This window comes from Lissotriton vulgaris, chromosome 4_1, assembly GCF_964263255.1.
Source record: "Lissotriton vulgaris chromosome 4_1, aLisVul1.2, whole genome shotgun sequence".
Lineage (NCBI taxonomy): Eukaryota > Metazoa > Chordata > Amphibia > Caudata > Salamandridae > Lissotriton > Lissotriton vulgaris.
Window position 1 is genome coordinate 495,597,791 of NC_141691.1, and position 20,176 is coordinate 495,617,966.

Consider the following 20,176-nt stretch of genomic DNA (forward strand, 5'->3'; position numbering starts at 1 on the left):
TATTCAGAGGAAAAATGTCATTCTGTTTGGTGATCTTCAGATCATCCAAGTGAAATGTAGTCAGTCTTCAACAAGCTGCTGCATCAGCAAATAGGGAACTCCTTAGGCAGCACTCGAAATTTAAATATATGAATTAATTTCGAATTTGCTGATTAACTAGAAATATGAGGCAGGCTGCAGATGATAAATATGACACACTATGCTAAAAACAATAGAATAGTTGTAGTAGGAGAAGAAACTAAAACTGCACTGTAAATGAACTCTTCTGTTTCCAGAGAGAAATTCAGCTTTACCTGTAAGGAGGAGCAGCAGAAAACTCACAAAGAATGGCAACATTTGGTGAGTGTACGTAGTTTAACAGAGAAATATTGCACTTACCGAAGCAGGAAATGAATCCACTTAGTTCAGTAGACAAAATAGAGTATCACAGATTAAACGTACTACTTGGTTAAGGAACGTGATGACCTAGAAAAGGTAGATTCTTACACACCAGATTTGGAAAAAAACTTTTAGCCTGTGTAAACTTTCAAGGATGATTTATGTTGTAATTTGAATGCAGAACAGAGTCTGATAAATTGAGCTATGGCAAATGATGTAGGCTTCAACCCAAATCCCTACAGAATGACATTAAGTCAATGTTGGTAATGTTTGAGCATATAGAGGTTCTCAAACAATTAGGTGGATGCAGTGCCCAGTTCCTATTATTGAAAGACATATATGTGCAGATAATAATTTCATGTTTAGATTTTTCTGTCACTAGACACAGACTTCAAGGATTACATCTGGATGTAACAATGGTAACGAGAGGCTAGAAAGATTTTAAGCAAGAATAGTTTGCACTTTACCTTCTTGATTTTGATGAGAGCAGGGTAAAATCAGGGATCTCATGTGTTAGAAAATACAACTGATTGGGAATTTTGTATGCTCCTTGTCTGGGTCAATATCCAATGCCCCTAAAAGTACATTATCCACTAAACAAAAAATTGATAAAAGTTGTGTGGATGAAAAAGGTACAAATGTTACACAGGCAGAGAGCTGCAACAAGAGACAAAAGCAAAATAAGACGAAGTAAAATATGTGCCACACCACAATATTCTAATTTTTCTGAAGTAGACTGCTACTGCAATGTAGTAGTCAATTTTCAGTTTCAATTTACTATACTTCTTCAGAAAATCGATGAAAACCCTGATAAACCACTAGGGAGAGTGCTGTCACATATACTGAGGACAGTGCAAGCAAAAAAAAACATGCAACTCACTCAGTGACTAGTAGTCACAATAGTGTAGATTTCTGTACTGGAAGAAGATAGTTTATATTAAACTCCAAAAAGGAAGCTCAAGAATTTCTTTTGGTACTTCTAGACATCTAGATAACGAAAGTATTTCAATTGATGTATTATTTGGAATTAGCTATGCCTAGGAATATGAATGTGTGAAGTGTCTCCATTATTCGAAGAATGACATTGTCTCGGAGCAATTTGTATATTTAAACATGCCAAATTGCAAATCAGTGTTCTTTGATAGCATATTGAAAAACGGTGCTCAAAATAACACATTTCCAAACTGCGGAACTAAATTAGTTTCAAATCTAGTCATTAGGGATAGTAGACAATGTGTCACCCTTATGCTACTACGATGTAGAGCAAATTTCATTAAAGTAAAGACTGAAATGATACACTTCAAAAGTGGTCCAGTGTCTACATGTAGAAAAGCAAACACTAATGTTTGGAATTCTTTTTCATGAAGGACAGACAATAACATCAGGTCATTATATAGTGCACCTGCTAAATAGGGCATGTTGGACTGAATGTAATGACACTTGTCTTATATTCAAGAAGAGGTTGCCAATTAAGTTAAAAAAAATCATAGCTATTATTTCTGAAGACAAAGCTCTAGAAAATATATGATCTAGAGTATTAGAGCCAGGTATATACATTTTGTTAATCTATTGATCATATTTTGTTATCTGACAGAGAAGGGCGAGAACCATATAGGCTTGCATTTACTAGTTTAAAGCAGAATATATGTAACTAGAGGGAGAATAAATTGGTACTGAAACTGATGCCCACCACGTAGTGAGCTATCACACCTGCTCTTTACAGTTGACATACTAACATTTACAGTTTTTGTGGGCCATTTTTTGTAATCCAAATGATTTGTCCTCCATAGTTATATGACAACACATATTTATTTGGAGTGTTGAAGACATACAAGTGTTCACAAGGTGTCGAGAAAGTCCACAAGGTGAAATCTCACCTACTGAGAACAAAAAAAAGCCAGAAAACCTTTTTTAAGTTGTGTTAATCATGACATTTATGAAGTTATACTATCAAATTAGGTAATGTGCTTTCAAAAAGTGTACAATACTTTAACGCATTTTCCATATGAAATACAAATTGTCCCATGTCAACAAGTGATTTATATTCTAAATGTATAAAAACAATCTGTATGTCTGTTTATAGCCATTAACAATCTATACCACACAACAAGCAATACATAATCATTTTATAAGCACTGAAAGCAGTGATCCTAATGTGTAATGTGAACTATAAGCAAAGAAGAAGTACATCTATAAGATGACCAAAGGGAGAGAGCTATCAGATGGTATGAAAATCCTGGATGACAAAACACTCAGTACCCTCTTGTTAAAGATTAAACTAATTTCTTATTTCAACTGATCTATATAGTGCATAACCTATATCATTTTGATATGGTTGCAATAGTAAATGCCTTTTTGTGAATAACAAAAGTCGTAAAGGTAGACTTTCATCTCACTTTATCTTTGTGAATCGGGCCCCTACTCTCTCGCTATTACTACTGGACAACAATTCTGCCTACAGCTACGTAGAAAGTTGGAAAACTCTTACAGTATTGTTATTCTACTAGAAGGGTCACATTTAAGTAGAAACATGTCTCTAACACAATAATTGAGTAGTCTTCAAAGATTTTAATGCCGTGCCCCATGTTAAATAATAAAATAAATCATTTGAGCCCCGTAAACTTTTTCACATGTTTAAATATGTCTAAATATTTTTAAACAGTCCAGATGCTTTTCATTAGCCCTTTTAAAAATACAAACAATTACATTTCAGAAATGGAGGTGGTGGGTGTTTGATGAATATTTGGAGTACCTTCCCCGTTTACACTTACTCCCACCCAGCTTATAAATGACCCAAAAATATGTTAGTTCTGGCCCCTAACTGAGTGGCTTACTGACACTCGTTTTTTTCACTTAATACAAAACACTGTTATCAGCATGATGCTTCTTTTGGCCAGAGCGAGGCACCTCCCTGGGATTGAGTAATGCCCCCACAGGGAGGTCTGCTCTCAAGTTTCAAGGCCTCTTCAATAAATCCTCTTAAGGCACTAAGGTGCAGCAGTAAGCAGTATCTGCATTAGTGTGTAGAAGTGTATAATATAGCAGTGCCAGTGGAGACAATAGGAGAGCACCATATCTTGCTATTGACGGAGTTTCTTTCTCTTTTTAATGTTCGCATAATATAGTACAGCATTGTAGAAATGTACACATTTTTCATCGAACACATTGCTCCAACCAAAGTTAGTGCACAGGGCTATATGAAAAAGAAATAGATTGCATCTACTAACAGGTTGCCACTGTTTTCTTCACTTAGCACTGGACTCAAAAATTGGAGATGAATTGACCATGTAACTGCAGTCTGTTATGGTTTACCTAACGGTGGAAGGCTGCACTCTGTAAACAGGTCTAGAGGCTTACCTTCTTGTGGTCTGTGTGATCACTAAAGCATGTAACTGAACAAAACACAAACTTCAAATGAAGAAATTCACCCGTGCACATCCATCTAAAAACACATTACCAAACACTGTATTGCAGCATAGGCCTTAAGGTAGGAAACGTAATACTACAACAGCATGCATGCTTTGGTGTCCGATGTGAGCTAGTTCTACAGTTTCACATCTGGAGATATGTTCACTTTCCTCCTGAGAGATTACCCTGAGATATAAATTGGAGCTCAACTCATATGGTACCCCTTGGAAACAAATTTCGCAAAGTGTCTAAAAATTAGGCTTCAATTAGGCCTACCAAAATAATGAGAATTGTCTTTAAAAAGCTGACTAAAAAGTCACTTTTCAATATCAGTATCCACAGTGCATGACTTTCCCATAAAAGTACTACATCCCAAGAAGCAGGAACAGCAATTTAACCCAGAAAAACTTTCTTGGAGCACTCTGCTAATAAGCCATGAAAACATGCAATATGAAGTCTGTAACTAGGACAGAAAAGAACTCAAAATCACAATTTACACTTAGCACTTTGGCATATGTTTCTGTTGAATGAAGTCAAAATGTTGCTCATGGCTGAAAATGTAACATGTGCACAATTGGATCGGGAGGAGGGTATGCAAAGACTCTCTTATTTCAATCCTATAGAAGGGTAGCACAAACACTGAAAGAAAAACAGTTGAAATCACTGGCCTCATAACAAAACATTAAAACACACTACAATCAAGCGAAAAAGCACTCATGTACAGATAGATAGTCTACCACTTTTCCAAGCACAATCTACACTGTCAAGTTATGGTGGGCTGCATGTAGTCAATGTGATACTACACTGCCCATCCTGAAATGATGGGAAACTGCAAAAAGTCTTGCTTTTAGTTCTGGGGTACTAGCACCATGTTTATAGGTATACCAGGGTAGGTTTTTGGGGAGTTGAGATTCTGACAAATACAGTCAACATGTAGCTACAAACTCTTGTAGTTTAAAAAAAGTGAAAGGATTTAATCTGTGAACAGGTCCAGAAGCTTAACTTCTTGTTGTCCCCTAGACCACTGAAGTAAGTGACTGGTCAAACTCCAAACTCAAATCAAAGTAAGTTGTCCCTGATGCCTAGCACATTTGTATGAAAACTCATTACCAAGCACTGTACACCAGCATAAATCTTAAGGCAAGAAACATCATTCTACTGTGGGATCCTAAATGAAATAATAGCAATCAGCACCTATGATAGAGAACATTTATTCTAGATGACAAGATAATACAAATATGTGCAGCACAGACACAGTCAGCATAGCCGCTGAGTGTCCAATGATGTAACGTTCCTGACAAATTTTATAGGCCCAAACCACGAAGGATGAAGCATCATATTATATATAACACAGATTAGGCATGGGTCTTTTGACCAATTGGCAACTGCCTAATCTGCGCCATACCATCTATGGTCCGAACTACACTGTTGCTGATCACGTGTCATAGTAGGCAGCTTTGGGGACTTTCCTCTGTAATGCAATGCATTATGTTGGTACTTTTCCATAACACGTATCAGAAGCATTTCGCAATACAATATGCTGAAATCTGTGTAGCTAAGCTTTTCTATTTTCGGATCCTTCTTGTGCAAGCCTTGCGTTATAATAGCAGTTTTACTTAAGACAAAATGGAAACGTACAACCATTTTGGGCAGAGATTTTTAAATTAACTTAACAGGGTTCGAAGCTTTAAGCATTTGGTATCATAAAAGAAAGATGGCTTCTACTCTAGGAAAGCGGAATGCTTTTGTGTCATCTGTGAGACATCTTAACAAATTTCACATATTGAGATATCTTCACTTTCATGTTTTAGATCCAGAAAAATAAATTGGAGGTCAACTCAGGTAGAACCCCTTGAAACAGTCTTTACAAAGTATCCAAAAAGTAGGCTGCAGCTGGGCCTACCGAAGGAGTAAAAATTGCCTCAGAAAATTGACTAACAACTCACTCTTCACTTTTTATCGTCCACTGCAAGTGGTGTTTTTTTTTAGTGTTTTATATAGCGCGAACTAGACCCGAGACATTGGGTACCACAGCTCTCTACAAGAGCACCGTTTCATTACAGACGGACATATACATTTTTGTTAGGCACGGGGAGATTAAGTGATTTGCCCAGAATCACAGGATGTTGAACCATGTCGCCGATCTCAGACCCAGTTTCCCAGCTTCAAGGTGGACTGCTCTAGCCGTAAGGCTACATATTCTCCTTTAGTGCATGGAAGGGATTAGTAGGCAGTGCTACGAGAGACAAAACATGACCATATCATGGTGGTTATGGTGTTTTCATTCTTTTTGACTTTGACATACTGCAGTGTAGCATGGGGCAAATATACTATTTTTTCACGTAACACAGCGCACCAACAAAACGTGTCTGTGAAAGGGAGAGAGTAGGACGGCTCCACATACAGTATCATATGGCACAGCTTTGATCTCTTCCTTCTGTAGCATATTTTTGACTGATGTGTGCCAGTGCACACACCCTTGTACTCTATCTCAAGGGTGTATTTATTTCATCAAGTGTAGGTTGTGTATTGTTAGTGGTCCCTTCCAATACAAATGTTATGCTTTAAAAATGTTCACAATACACAACACATGCAAAGTAGGAAAAATGTGAAAAGCTTCAAAAGTTGCTCTACAGATACACCTGATTCAAGAGTGCATACATTTGTGGTGCAGATTCCTGTCTACCACTATTTGAAGATATGGATTACCTTAAAACCCCCTGGGTTATTGCATAGAAATGTCTAAGTGCCACCCATTGAGTGCACCTCTGACTCAAAGTGATGCAAAGTTGTGCACACGGATACTTTGCTTTATTTTGGCAAAACTTTCCAAAATAAATCTTAATTTGTATTGGAAAGTAAATACACCAAGAATGATTTGCTCTGGGTTTGTGTTACGAACTTAACACAAACCCTGCCCAAAGCATTAGTAATTCTGAGTTTATATATCGTACCCTTACCAAAGAATATTAAATAAACTAATAGTTCAACAAAAATATACAGACATGATGTTACACAACATTATTTTGTTTTTCAATATTTTAAACAGAAAAGGTGGTTCTAACACGAATCATTGTTTTTTTCTTCTAATATTCACTTTTTTCTGTACTTTTACAATCTTTTTCAGGACTCATCTAAAAACAACAAAAGGTACATCTAAACATAGATCAAAATTTTTTTAAGAAAAATGATTTTTCTGGTGATAAGCCAACTGATGGTTTCGTGCTCCTGCACTATGTTCTCCAGCAGAGATAATAATTGTACATATCATGCAAAATAGTGCTATGCTCGCATACAGAGGGTTTACATCTTGGGATAGGGTGGCAGCAAGGCCAGTACAAAGAGAATGATCAGGCTGGCAGCCTGAAAGTGGAGCAGTCCATGTTGAGGCTCCCTCAATCTCTTGACATCTCCTCTTTGCGGCCTTGAATTGGGAAGCATGCCTCTCACTAAAATGCTTTATCATTGCAGATGTTCTGAATGACTGTTTTTTGTAGTACTCCTGGAAAACCTCACCCAATACATACCGTCCAGAAGTAGAAAATTGTCCCATACTGGACCATGGTGAGGTCCACGGCTCCTCATGGTCCTCTTGACTGTGTTCCTCTTCTCTTCAGTCTTCTCCATATGGCATTGCCTCTTTTCAGATGATTTAAAAACAAATAGAAAAACTACAAAGAAAGTCAGCTGAGAGTGCATAGAATGTGAATACTCAGAGGTGCCACTCGCTGATAACAGCACTAGGGTGCATACACTTCTTCAAAATACATCAACACCATCACATTAGCCAACACGATGTACTTTCTCTGTGAATCAAAGAGTCACTACACAGAAACTATTGCATCACTTTAGCAATTAGTTTTTCAGTGATTTCTCCCACTCCACATGGCTTATGGCCAAAGCGTTGCAAAATATCCATTTGTTTCTTCAAAACCTTCAACATTTAGGCAGTTCCAGCAATTTGTTGTAAAAGGCTGCATCTTATTGTTACGTTCTTTGTGCTGTTGATGCAGCACTTACTCTGTCGCCAATGGGTAGTCATAGTTAGATCTGTGTTTCCATAGGAACATTTCTTATTGCTTTGCATTTAATGACTCTTCACTAAACTTTCCACAGAAAAGTCTCACCCACCTCTTTTTCTTCCTAGAATATTTTGAAGTAATCCGTCAAGTGAGGGCTGGGAAAAGGGCAGCCTATTATGTCTTACCCATATCTTTTTCTAAGAGAAATTGAGCAGCGATACCGTAAAAATTACTGAATAGATTTGCACCAAATTTTGAAGAAATCTTGCTCTTCATCCACAAAGTGTGTTTTCTGTGATGTAATGTAAATATGTTCATAGTTTTTGACAATTAATGCTCAAAAACATTGTATATTTCACATTTTGAATGCTCTGATGAACTGATTATCTGCCACACATCAACAAGGATGGGGTGGAAAGCAGCTTAGAATTGGGGACTCAGTCCCAGGTCCTAAAGATTTTTTTTTTTAAACATAAATGGGCCGAATAGGGATACCTTGTCTGGTGGTGGGGTCACAGATGGACTCAGCTCAGGCAAAAAATGTTTTCTTTCTTTTTACAATTTTGCAGCAAATATTAAGTGCTACTGTTAACAAGAAATCCCTGGGGTGGGCTAGGACTCGGTGGGGCTTCAAATCATCGCTTCTGAGAAGAGGGGTGCAGGACTTCTCTCCCTGAGCCTTGGGGAGGTCCTAGACCCCGGGATGTGTTGTAAAATATTGGGAGACGGTCTGTGGCTTACATTCCGTGATCCTTATTATGCCCTGGGGGCCCTGTCTCCAGAGGCTGAATTCCAGAAAAAAGGGGCATCCCGCTCATGAGACATAATAGGCCCTAGGAGCTCCATCCTTTATGCCACACAGAACTTTAAAGGGAGGGGGCTATGTGGCTCCCATGCCCCTGGGGCCAGGTCTCACCCCTGGGACACGGTGGTTTCCCTGCCCACAATAGCACAGGCAGGGAAACATATGTCTGCTCCCACCTGGCGGGAGCATATTTAAAGCTCCCATTGAGGGAGAGCAAGCATGCCTTCCCTGCCATCAGGAGGGAATATTCACTCTGGGTAGGGAGGGCATATTCACTCTGGGTAGGGAGGGCATATTCACTCTTACTTGTCAGGAGTTTTAAAAATGCTCCTGACCGGCAGGAGCAAACAAAAGCAGGTGCTAGCACCAAACAGGAGCAATGCGGGCTCCTCCAACACCCAGGCTGTGTGAGTGCAGGGAGCTGGATTGGGCCATAGGAGTCCCTGGGGCTCACCCTGCAGGCCCAAATATTGTTTGGTGGGTGCTCCAGGTAGGCCCCTGGGCACCCCATCAGAAGGAACACAGGTCCCTGGGGATGGAGTCCTGGGGCCTACTAAACCTCGGTAGTAGGTCTACACACACCCTCCCCCTATTAATGGAATTCGGCCCCAGGCGATGGGGTTCCCAGAGCCTCCCACAGACTCAGGGGCACCTGCCCCTCCCATTAGGTATATGTTTTGGCTCCAGGGAATGGGGGCCAATTCACCCCTTTCCTTAAAAAAATAAAGGCATCTGAAGATGGTGACCCCAGGGCCCAATGTGGCTCAGGGAGAGGGACTGCACCAATGGGTTGGATGCCAGGCCCTGCAGTCAATGCCATGCTGCACATGGCCAAATGTGTGCCGCATCAGGTTGGCATGCCATAAAGGTATGACCATGCACAGCAAAGGGTTGACTGCCTGCCTGCGGGGGGCTGGATTTACATATGGCAATACAACATTACTTTACATTCAAATAAAACTACAAATTCACTGAAACAAACAAAGGTTAAAGGGACAGTATAGTTTGGTGAAAATGTCAGTTAAAACATACTATTTTGAACAAGCAAAACCACTGAAATTCACTGGTTACATTTAATCACAAGTAACTATAAATTGTGCCCTAAGGTAACTATAACTTGCACCCTCACCATGCACTGCTAATTACCGTACAAAGTACATCCCTCATTACATCTGTGATATCATTGATAATATCCCTGCACCGTTTGCAATGACATTATTGAGGAGAAAACTCTGCATTGCAGGGCCTCGAGTTATGGTTACATTAGGCCTCAAGTTATGAGATAACTACAACTGGTGAATTTCAGTAGGTTTTTGTTTTTAAAATGGTATGCTTTAACTGACATTTTCACATAAATATAACAACCCTTTAACCTTTGACTTTTCCAGTGGTTTTGGCTTTTTTGCTGGCTTTTTGGTTTTTTGGCTAATTTATCGCATCATATCAGACCATCAATAAAATCAAACAGCAATTTGAAATGCTAATTGCTATGACTCCCAAAAACATCATTATAAAAATTAACTAAATCAAAATGAACATTGTTAATGCCACTCATGGAAATGTCCTGAAAATGCCCTGCAATTGGTCTCCAAAGGAGTAGTATTTACACTTAGGTAAGTTTAAACCAGGATGCAAGCCCTCCCTTTGCTTAAACCTAAGCTTAAAGGAACAGCTGGGGTTGTGTAACATATGGAGCAGTCACTAAATATAAGGGTGACGGACCACGTTTCCTGAAAAAACCTTTGTCAATGTAGTTTGTCAAAGAAATCCAGTCCAACTGTTATTTGTTCATTAGAACTCTGTGGTGATAGCGCTGTTGCTTAATAGGGAGGTAATTGACAGATTGTTGCTGTTGTTGGAGGTACATGCTTGACTCTGCATGCCAGAATGTTACATGGATGAGAAAGATATTTGAGAATTCATAAAAAATGTGACTTCATTAACCAACTATTAAAGTGAATTTATAGTTAGATGTTGGAATGAGACACAAGCTAAGATAGATTAATGATGTCATTTAAATGAGTGATGTAAAATAAGAGGTCGTAGCAGTGCATGATGGAGACCCAGATTGTAATTAATTCACAAAACTATATATACTATATTTTGGTGGTTTGTGTTTTTTACCAATCTCATTCCAACATTGCACTATAGCGTCACTTTAACCACTGGTCATTTGTGTTCTTTATGGAAAGTTGTCTTTGCTTACTGATTGAAAACAGCATGAAGAAAACATGCAGGGTACATCTTGCTGTAGGATACGTTTAGCTTTTAAGTGAATTCGTGTTTTTCCTGTACTTTGCAAAGGATACCACGTACTATTACCTTGACATTTGTTTCTACGAAAGATAATCAAGACGGAACATTCTGCACGCTGTCTTGATGCAATCCTTTTGCACTCCCTTTTCGACACAGAAGAGGCGATATTATCCGAGTTTGATGCCATTCCAGGGAAGAAAGGCACTCGTATTATTATTTGGAACATTCAGAGGTAAGATCGATAGCTCAGAACTTTTGGACAACAATTAAAGGTTAAGACAAGCCATGGTCAGCATATTTAGAACGAAATGCAATGTAGTACGTGCCCTGCAATATAGGATACATCAGCAGAAGGGGGCGTCATCAATAAAAACCCCACCAATGGGAAGTTGCTGTTCTCCAGGATGGCTGATGGGGTCTGAACTAGCAACGTGCAGTCCTACATAACAGCCCCTAAGCATGGCATTACAAAATGAAGTTGGATCACATCAGTCACAAAAGAATCCATAGTACATTGGAAAATAAGACATATTTATTTTAGTTTGTGCAGTTAATGGTATTACAGCCTCGATGGCTTATACTTTTAGGGAGGATGGACATTTGTTAAATCGTTCTCTGTGCAGAATGAGTTTAGTTCTCCTACCCAGTAAGAATTATTATAATAATAATACTATAATAATACTACTACAAATAATAATAACTATAATAGAAAGTTGTATATTCCTTTGGGAGAGGTGACTCTACCGGGGTAAAAACACAGGGGCATATTACCAACAACTAGCGATAATTTTTGTCTCTAACTTGTTTAGAGACAAACATTATCGCCGCACATCGGCGATTTTTATCGCAGATAAACCTTGCTATTAGCAAGGTTTATCGCAAATGCGATAAAAAACGGCCGCAATGCATGAATATTGCTGAAAAGTCAGCGATATTCATGCATTATCGAGCAAATGCTCTTAGCCATGTTATCCACCTCCCATTGGATAACATGGCTAAGAACTGCTCAGGGCAGGTGTTAGCTTTTGGAGATATTCGCGCTTAGCGCGAATATCTCCAAAAGTTGGTAATAGGAGATAGCGATGTTAGGGACTGTTTCCAGTCGCTAACATCTTGGCACGCCCACTTTGCATGTCATTAGTGATAAATATCACTGACATGCAAAGCGGGGCCCAAGTTGGTCGCTATCTCCTATTAGCTGTCACTAACTGGTGTTAGCGACAGCTTGGTAATAGGGAGATAATTTTATCTCCGCTTTCTTGGCTTTTAAAGCCAAAAAAGCGGAGATAAACCCCCTTGATAATATGCCCCACAATCCTGTTATGTTGCAATACAGTTCAATGAAAAATCTCTTTTGAAACCATGGTATCTAATGTTAATGTTAATGTTATCGATATTTCCATAGCGCAAACTAATACCCGAAGGTGTCCTGGAGCTGGAGCCCAGGACACAATGTGTTATCTGTTCATACACTACCAAAGAACATTGGAGTTAAGGAAACAACACAATACAATTCCTAAACCAATTAAAAAAAATATCAGGAAAAGCGTAATAAGCAGTACGTAAAATGACACAAAGGAGGTAAACAGAGGAACTGATTAAGGAAGATAAGATATGATTTTTGTGAAGCAAATGTTAAACAATGCCCATTGGGACAATCAGGTCACTCACTGTTTGTCAATAGGCATGTTCTAAGAACAGGCACCAGTCTTGCACCAAAAACAAAAACAAGAAAAAGTTGCCAGCAAAGTGTTCTGTCTTAACCACAGATGCTGGGAGGTCACAGAAAGAGTCAATTACTTTTCACGCCAGTGCACTCCAGTGCTTTAAATCACATTGGAACTCTTCTATAGTTTTCTAGTCACAGAGCAAGACAGAGATCTCTGTCTCTGCCTTTTGCTGCAACCAAATACCCCAATTTCTTGAATATGTTGGAATAGTTTCCTAAGGCACAAGTCTGTTTCCATACAGGGTTTCTTCAGGGTCAGGTTTAGTGCACTCTCAACTTGGCAGCTAGTGCTCCCTCACTAGCCTTTTGTGTCCTTGATACAGTACAGGAGCCATCATCTGACTCTTGGAGAGCACTTTCTCATCCCTGGCTACAAATGGAGAGGAGATCACCCCTCAGACTTCAAATGCAGACATCAATCAGCCTTCTTCTTCTTTTTTTCTTCTGATCTCTCTCAAGGTCCATCGGAATTACGATGAACTAGTGGTTCCATTTGTATCCTGCATATTTCCTTCCAAAACAACCATCTTTTCAGCAATTTATTTGCTACTTGAAATGACTGTAAACCTTCCTAGAGGACTCTATTAAAGACCAACTATCAAGGGCATCAAGTCCCATCCCAGACCCAGTCCTGTGGAAATGCGATATCACTCCGTCTATTTGATCTGGGAACAACTGGTCTCTTGCTGTGTGCAGAGACAACTGTCTGTGAGCAATCGCCAGAGGAAAGGCTTCTATCATTAGGCCTTCTTGTGGCATCTCAGCGTCAAAAGACAGACCTTTGCTCTGTTAGTTGTGATGCCATCTATTCCTTTCCCTCCCAAATGGCTCATCCCGGTCCCTCATTAATGATGAATGACCCAACAACAGTCTTACTGGCTTTTTGTTTTATTTTTTAATTTTTTATTTTTTTATTTATGGTATTTATACATATACATACAGTAAACAGGGTCTTACTTCACTTTTGGAAGCCTGCCGGCGAGCATACCGGGTAGGTCATACATGGTAATTATATGTCGGGCCCCCTCTTGTTGTTGTAGGAGTAATGTAGGGAGAAGGAAAGAGAAAGATGTGAATAATTAAAGAGAGAGAGAAATTATAGCTTAGGTCTGGTAACAGCACGGTATTGTTATGGCATTGGGGTACACTTCTGCTGGCTAGAAGTTCGTTCGGATTGTTTGTATCTTATGGTGGGTCAAAAGTTAGTAGGGTCTTGTCCAGTGATTTCCATCAGTCTCTGGAGGTGGTTTTCCAGGGTGAATATCTTATCGCTAGTGAGTCTACTCCCCTTAGGTAGGTGATCCAGGAGAGCCATCTGCCGTACCACACTTTAGGTGTGTCCTTCCAGTTTATGAGGACTGGCTTGGCTGCAGCGATTAGGAGGAGTTCTCTCTCTCCCTCTGTGGGGAGGTTGGTTCGGATAGAGGCTTTGATGATCGAGGGGAAGTCCCTTGTTATTCTACATTTGAACACCTTCTCTATAAAATCAAAGACCCTCCCCCAAAACCCTTGAGAGTCGGGAATAGGAAGATCAGGTGTTCCAGGCCCCCCCTGGCCCGTTGCAATTCCAGCATGTATTGTTATCTCTGAGTCCTAGCTTGTGTTGATGCTCTGGGGTCCAGAAAGTTTTCTGTAAGAGCCAAAGTTTGGTCTGTGGCAGTACTGGGGTTATCTTGGCTTGTGTGGCTGATGACCATAGATTGTTCCACTCCCGGTCATCTAGTGGTGGGTGTATGTGAGTGTTCCAGTATTTCTCTCTTTTCATTGATGTTGGTTTTTTTTGCACGGTGAGGGTTTTATATATGCGTGAGACCTGATGTCCTAGTCGATTTATAATTGCAACGTATTGGAATATAGAAGGCTTCGAGTTTGATATTTTGGACTTTGTGAAGGCTGTTTTGATCTTTAGAAACCTGTATAGGTCTGAATCATCCAGTTGGAGGGAGGATTTTAGGTTGGCAAAGGTTAGTGGTGCGGAATTTGCTTCAAGTTGGTATGGGTGTGAGATGCTCTTCATTATCCAGTTTTCGAAGTAGATTTTTTGCCCCTGTATTTTATGGCGTTATTCGACCATAGGGATTCAGTCTTAGAGCCCTTGATGCTCACCTCCAGTTTACTGTCTAGTTTCAGCAGAGCTATTTTAGTGTTTTTCATTATTGGGTCACCTGCAAGTGGGTGTGTGGTGGCAAATGTTGGGGTATTGGTTCATGACAGCATTTCTCTTTATAGCTAATTGGAATCTTAATTACTTCCGTTGGAGGGACAAAAAACCCCAAATAATCGTGTTAAGTATGTACAGGCTTTGAGGCAGCACAAAGAATGATATTTAAACGTTACCTTTCCACTGCTGATACTAAACATCCACTGTTACAACTCAATTACATTTTTATAAAATGAAAAATGAACTTTTAAGCAACTTCTAGTGTTTTCCCGATTGAAATGACCACGCATCTCTGTTGCTGCCTTTAAAGAAATTATCCACGTTCTGTGCCATTAGCAACCACCAAGCTAGGCACAACATCTTTTCGCAAGAAAGTTTGCGAGCCCCAGCCTTCTGATACCTCACTCACCACTGGTTCATTGCCACTTACTTTAATTGAATCTGACGCTCATCTGGCTTTCACAACCATTTTCTATACTTCTCCTCGGGAAACAGAATTAAATCTCTCTCTTTCAAAGTCTGCCTTTTCTATTCAAGAGCAAGGGCTTCTTTCTTCTCCTTAGCAGCCAACTTTCTTTCTTCTGCAGTAAAGGCTTCTGCTTCATTTTTCTGCTCATCAGCCATGGCAGCACCTGCCGTATTCCCCTGAGCATCCAGGGTAGCTGCGCCTATTTCATCCATCACATTACACTTCTTTCATCCAGGGCAGGGTGGCCAGTTACAACTTGAACACCCTTTCAGCATTCTTGCTCTTATATTCAAGGCTGCAAAATTCCAGCTCAGATGGGGACAAACTGTGAGAGGACACACTGCTACCACAGGTAAAGTTTATCCCCGCAGCAGGCCTTCTTCTGCCACTTTCTCTAGTAATTCTTTTATTGTTCCTAATGATCTTCATTCTCCTTGGAGATGTGCTTGGGAAGTCCTCTACTGAGCCTGTTTGCATGGAAGATGTCAAACCTGGGCTTCTTCTTCATGTGCCCAGACAACACTGTGAGTTTCAAGAAGGAGTTATGAAGAAGCCTAAAATATACTCTCTCCCAAGGTGGTTGTGTATTAAGGGAAACTTATCTGAGATTCCCATTCCATGATGGATGAAGGGTTTTTACTGTGATGTCAGTTTCTGTTTAAATTTTAATACGGAGCATTTTCAGGTAATGGATGCATCACAGCCTATTTATTCATTTAATTTTCCTCGTGCTCAGCAACCACTCGCTCCTGTTTTTGTGCTCTATTTTAAATATGTTGTACTTGGACACAGTGCTGAATTGCTTCTAGATTTTTCTTGCTTGGCTCTTCCTCCTCCCTGATGACCCTCATAAGGATACATTTGACGTATTTCATGTGTACTATTAAGTGCAGAAGGAGCAAAGTGGTTACTTGGATGAATCACCATTTCCTCAGGCAATTAAGAAGGTCAATGTCCAGTATTTGACGGTTGTATGTCGTTACAAGGCATTCCGTTGCAACGCATGCCTTAACCACTCATGCGTTACAACGGAATGCTTTTTTTACGCATAACCTTTGCCACGAATATTCCTTTACCACGCATAGATTAAAAACGATTTTCGTTGTCAATTTATGCATGGTAAGGGCATACTCTTGGGAAAGGTTATACCCATCCCCTGTAGCCTTACGTGTCCCCCAGCCCCCAAACCTTCGTCTATTTACCCCTGCCCTTAACCCTCAATCTTTTTTATTTATTTATTTGTAATTCCCCTTACCTCTTCACATCATCGTCTCTTCTCCTTCATCTTCATTGATGACGTCCTACGTCGTAAAGAGGAAGCAGAAGTTTCTTTCTGTTTCCTCTCTAATGACGCTGATTGCCGATTGTCTCCCCTTTGCTTTGTCATTTCATTTTCTTTTTTTTGGGGGGAGGACCCCCCTAACCCCCTTTTTATTCTCATTTTTATTTTTTGAGGGGGGAGGACACCGATGCCCCCTTTTTTCTTTTACTTTACCACAAATGCCTTTACTACACGTCTCGTAGTAAAGGTATGCGTGGTAAAGGCTTTTCTGGTAACGCAAGAGTGGTAAAGCCTTTCGTGGAAACGGCCATGTTGTATTGGCCATTTCCCGTATTTGACAGAGTGCAATGCATACAAATCCTTAGGGTTGCCTGCACTATATATTCTTTCCAGCACCTATTTCAATAGTTACAACAATTATGCCTCTAGAATTTGGCATTCAAGCAGATCTTGATATTGCGGCCTACAGATATTGCAGTAGTTCCTTTAAGTACCTCATGCTTTTCTAGGTCGTCACTGAAGTTTGTCTATGGTATATTTTGCTTTTCGCCATCCACAGCCTAGTCAAGATCAAGCGAAAGTGGGTTATATGATTGGTTGCCTCACTGAATCTGTATTGGCCTGGGGCACTGCTTTAGGAACAAACTCAGATGCTTGTCTGGAGACATTTCATGCTTTTCTATTAGTGTTTAAAAATAATTTTGAAATTATTAACTTGGAATAGTTTACTGAGGAAGCCTTTTGTGATATTTTGCAAGTGGAAATACAATTTTGACTTGAAATTAAAATTGAACTTTTTATTGTTTAGTTAATTAAAACCATAACCATTTTTAATCACAATAACACATAGTGCATGTTAAACAGAATTCATTATTGAGAGAGGCGTAACAATGTTAAGTTCATGTGCGGAAGTAGACCAGACATAGTGCCTGGTTTAATTGCCTTACTTGACTTGTAGCTAATCTATCAATGACCGCAAGCTTCATTCTTAACAATGAGTCAAAGATTTAAGCAAGAAAATAAAAGTTTCATCTGAGGTTGGTTAATTGTCGGGGTCTTTGAGTGGCTTTTTTGCGAGATCTAGTAGGGAACGTTATATTAAGATGGTTGTATTTATTTAGTTGACTAGACTAGACCTTTCTGTCACTTGTCATATATCTAAAATGGCTGGTATAAGCAGAGATGTTATAAACATGAATGAATCACAATTTAGCAAAATGTAAAAACTGTGCAAATGCACAAATGTTTGAACAAGTAAGTGCCTGAGTGTTCAATGGGACACAGAGTGGAATGTGCAAGCATGTTCAAGAGTTTCAGTTTAAAGGAGTACTGGCTCCAAGTCCTGCACTTTTCTTGGGTTAAGACGTGCGGGCCAGAGGGGGCTCCATTTGAGGGTTTATAGAATTGTCAGTTGACCCTGGCGAGAGGGCCTAGTTGTTGATCAAATCTCTCATAATAGTCTGCCCGCTACTGCAAAGAATTTGCCGAACTGTGCTAAAACATTTGGAGTAATCAATCAATCAATCACTGACATTTATAGAGCGCACTACATACCCATAGGGTCTCAAGGCACTGGGGGTGTGGGGGTGCCGCTACTGCTCGAACAGCCAGGTCTTCAGCTTCTTCCTGAAGGAGAGGTGGTCTTGGGTCAGGCGCAGGTCGGTCGGGAGGGAGTTCCAGGTCTTGGCGGCCAGGTAGGAGAAGGACCTTCCTCCTGTAGTCGCTCTTCGGATGCGGGGGACGGCGGCGAGGGCGTGGTTGGCTGATCGGAGGTGGCGTTTGGGAGCGTAGAAGTTGATTCGGCTGTTGAGGTAGCTTGGGCCTTGGTCGTGTAGGGCTTTGTGTGCGTGGGTGAGGAGGCGGAAGGTGATTCTTTTGTTGACGGGGAGCCAGTGAAGGTCTCTCAGATGTCCGGAGATGTGGTTGGTTCGTGGGATGTCGAGGATGAGTCTGGCTGAGGCGTTCTGGATCCGCTGGAGTCTCTTCTGGAGCTTGGCGGTGGTACCGGCGTAGAGGGCATTGCCGTAGTCCAGTCGGCTAGTGACGAGGGCCTGGGTGACGGTCTTCCTGGTCTCGGTGGGGATCCACCAGAAGATCTTCCGTAGCATGCGTAGGATGTTGAAGCACGCCGAGGAGACGTTGTTGACTTGCCTGGTCATGGAGAGGGAGGAGTCCAGGATGAAGCCCAGGTTGCGTGCATGGTCTGTCGGTTTGGGTGCGGTGCCCCGGGCGGGAGGCCACCAGGAGTCGTCCCAGGCGGAGGGTGAAGAGCCCAGGATGAGGACCTCCGTCTTGTCCGAGTTCAGTTTCAGGCGGCTGGTCGTCATCCACTCGGCTACCTCTTTCATCCCTTCGTGCAGGTTGGCTCTGGCGGCGGCGGGGTCGTTGGTCAGGGAGAGGATCAGCTGGGTGTCGTCGGCGTAGGAGATTATGCTGAGGTTGTGTTGGCGTGCGATGGCCGCGAAGGGGCTCATGTAGACGTTGAAGAGGGTGGGGCTCAGTGACGGATGTACATATGAGTAGTAGTGCTTCCTTACATGATCTTATCCCATGTTGCATAAAGATAGGCCTGAGATACCTGCGTCTCTGTTGTGATAAGCTTGAGCAGCAACATACGATATGGGCAACTGATTCAGAGTGGTAATTGCACAGACTACATTGCTCCTGCCCCAGGGCCCAGTTATTCCAATGTGCCCTGTACTTCCTGATAGGTGTAGTTAGCAGACTATTTAATAGAATGTTCTTAAACCATACTTTCCAATTGCTGCTCCCAAGTATAGTTGGCAGAGAGAGGCTCCATGGATGCTGCAAGCTCCTCAATGCATCTGATGCTTCTTGCCTTGTTTAAGTCCAGATCCCACGAGACCTTCCTTGCGTATGCCTTTAATTTGCTTTTTAGTTTTGCTTTGTTGATGGGAGGGCTGGAAAAAGTGCTGGATCCAAGTTTAGCAGTGACCCAGCTAGTTCCAGGTACTTCGCCCAGGTGCTTTTCTTGTTCAAGAACATTCCATAAGGACTGGTCTCACATTTATAGGGCACACCAAAAAAATCGCAGCCTGTTGCTTCGGTCTCCTAAGAGGGTTAAGGCCGGTGCTTAAGTTCTTCGACGCCCCGACCAGACAGCTTGTGGTCCAGGCAACCATCATCTCTCGTCTGGACTACGCCAGCTCTTTGCTGGCGGGGGCTAACCAGGCTGAGTTAACACGTCTGCAGCGGGTGCAGAACGCCACGGCGAGAGCCATTGTTGGACTTCCTAAGTTCTCCCCGGTGTCTCATGTCATCCGCTCCCTGCACTGGCTTCCGGTTAGGAAGCGTATTCTCTTCAAGGTCCTGTGTCTGACCTTCAAAATCCTTAGAGGCATAGGCCCTGAGATCTTGGCCAACTCTATTTCTTTCTATGTCCCTACCCGCAACCTTCGATCGCAAGGTCAGGCCCTTGCTGTTGTCCCCAGATTTAGGCTCAGCAGGATGGGGGGCCGTTCCTTCAGGGTGAGAGCTGCGTCAATCTGGAACACCCTCCCTGTTGAAATTCGGCTGATAGAGGACTTGCTGTCGTTTCGTAGAGCCATAATAACTTTCCTATTTTAGCCCCCCTGTTTTAGCACTCTTCTGTAGCATTTCGCCATGTTGTGTTATGACTGCTCCGTGTCTCTGTGCCGGGATGCT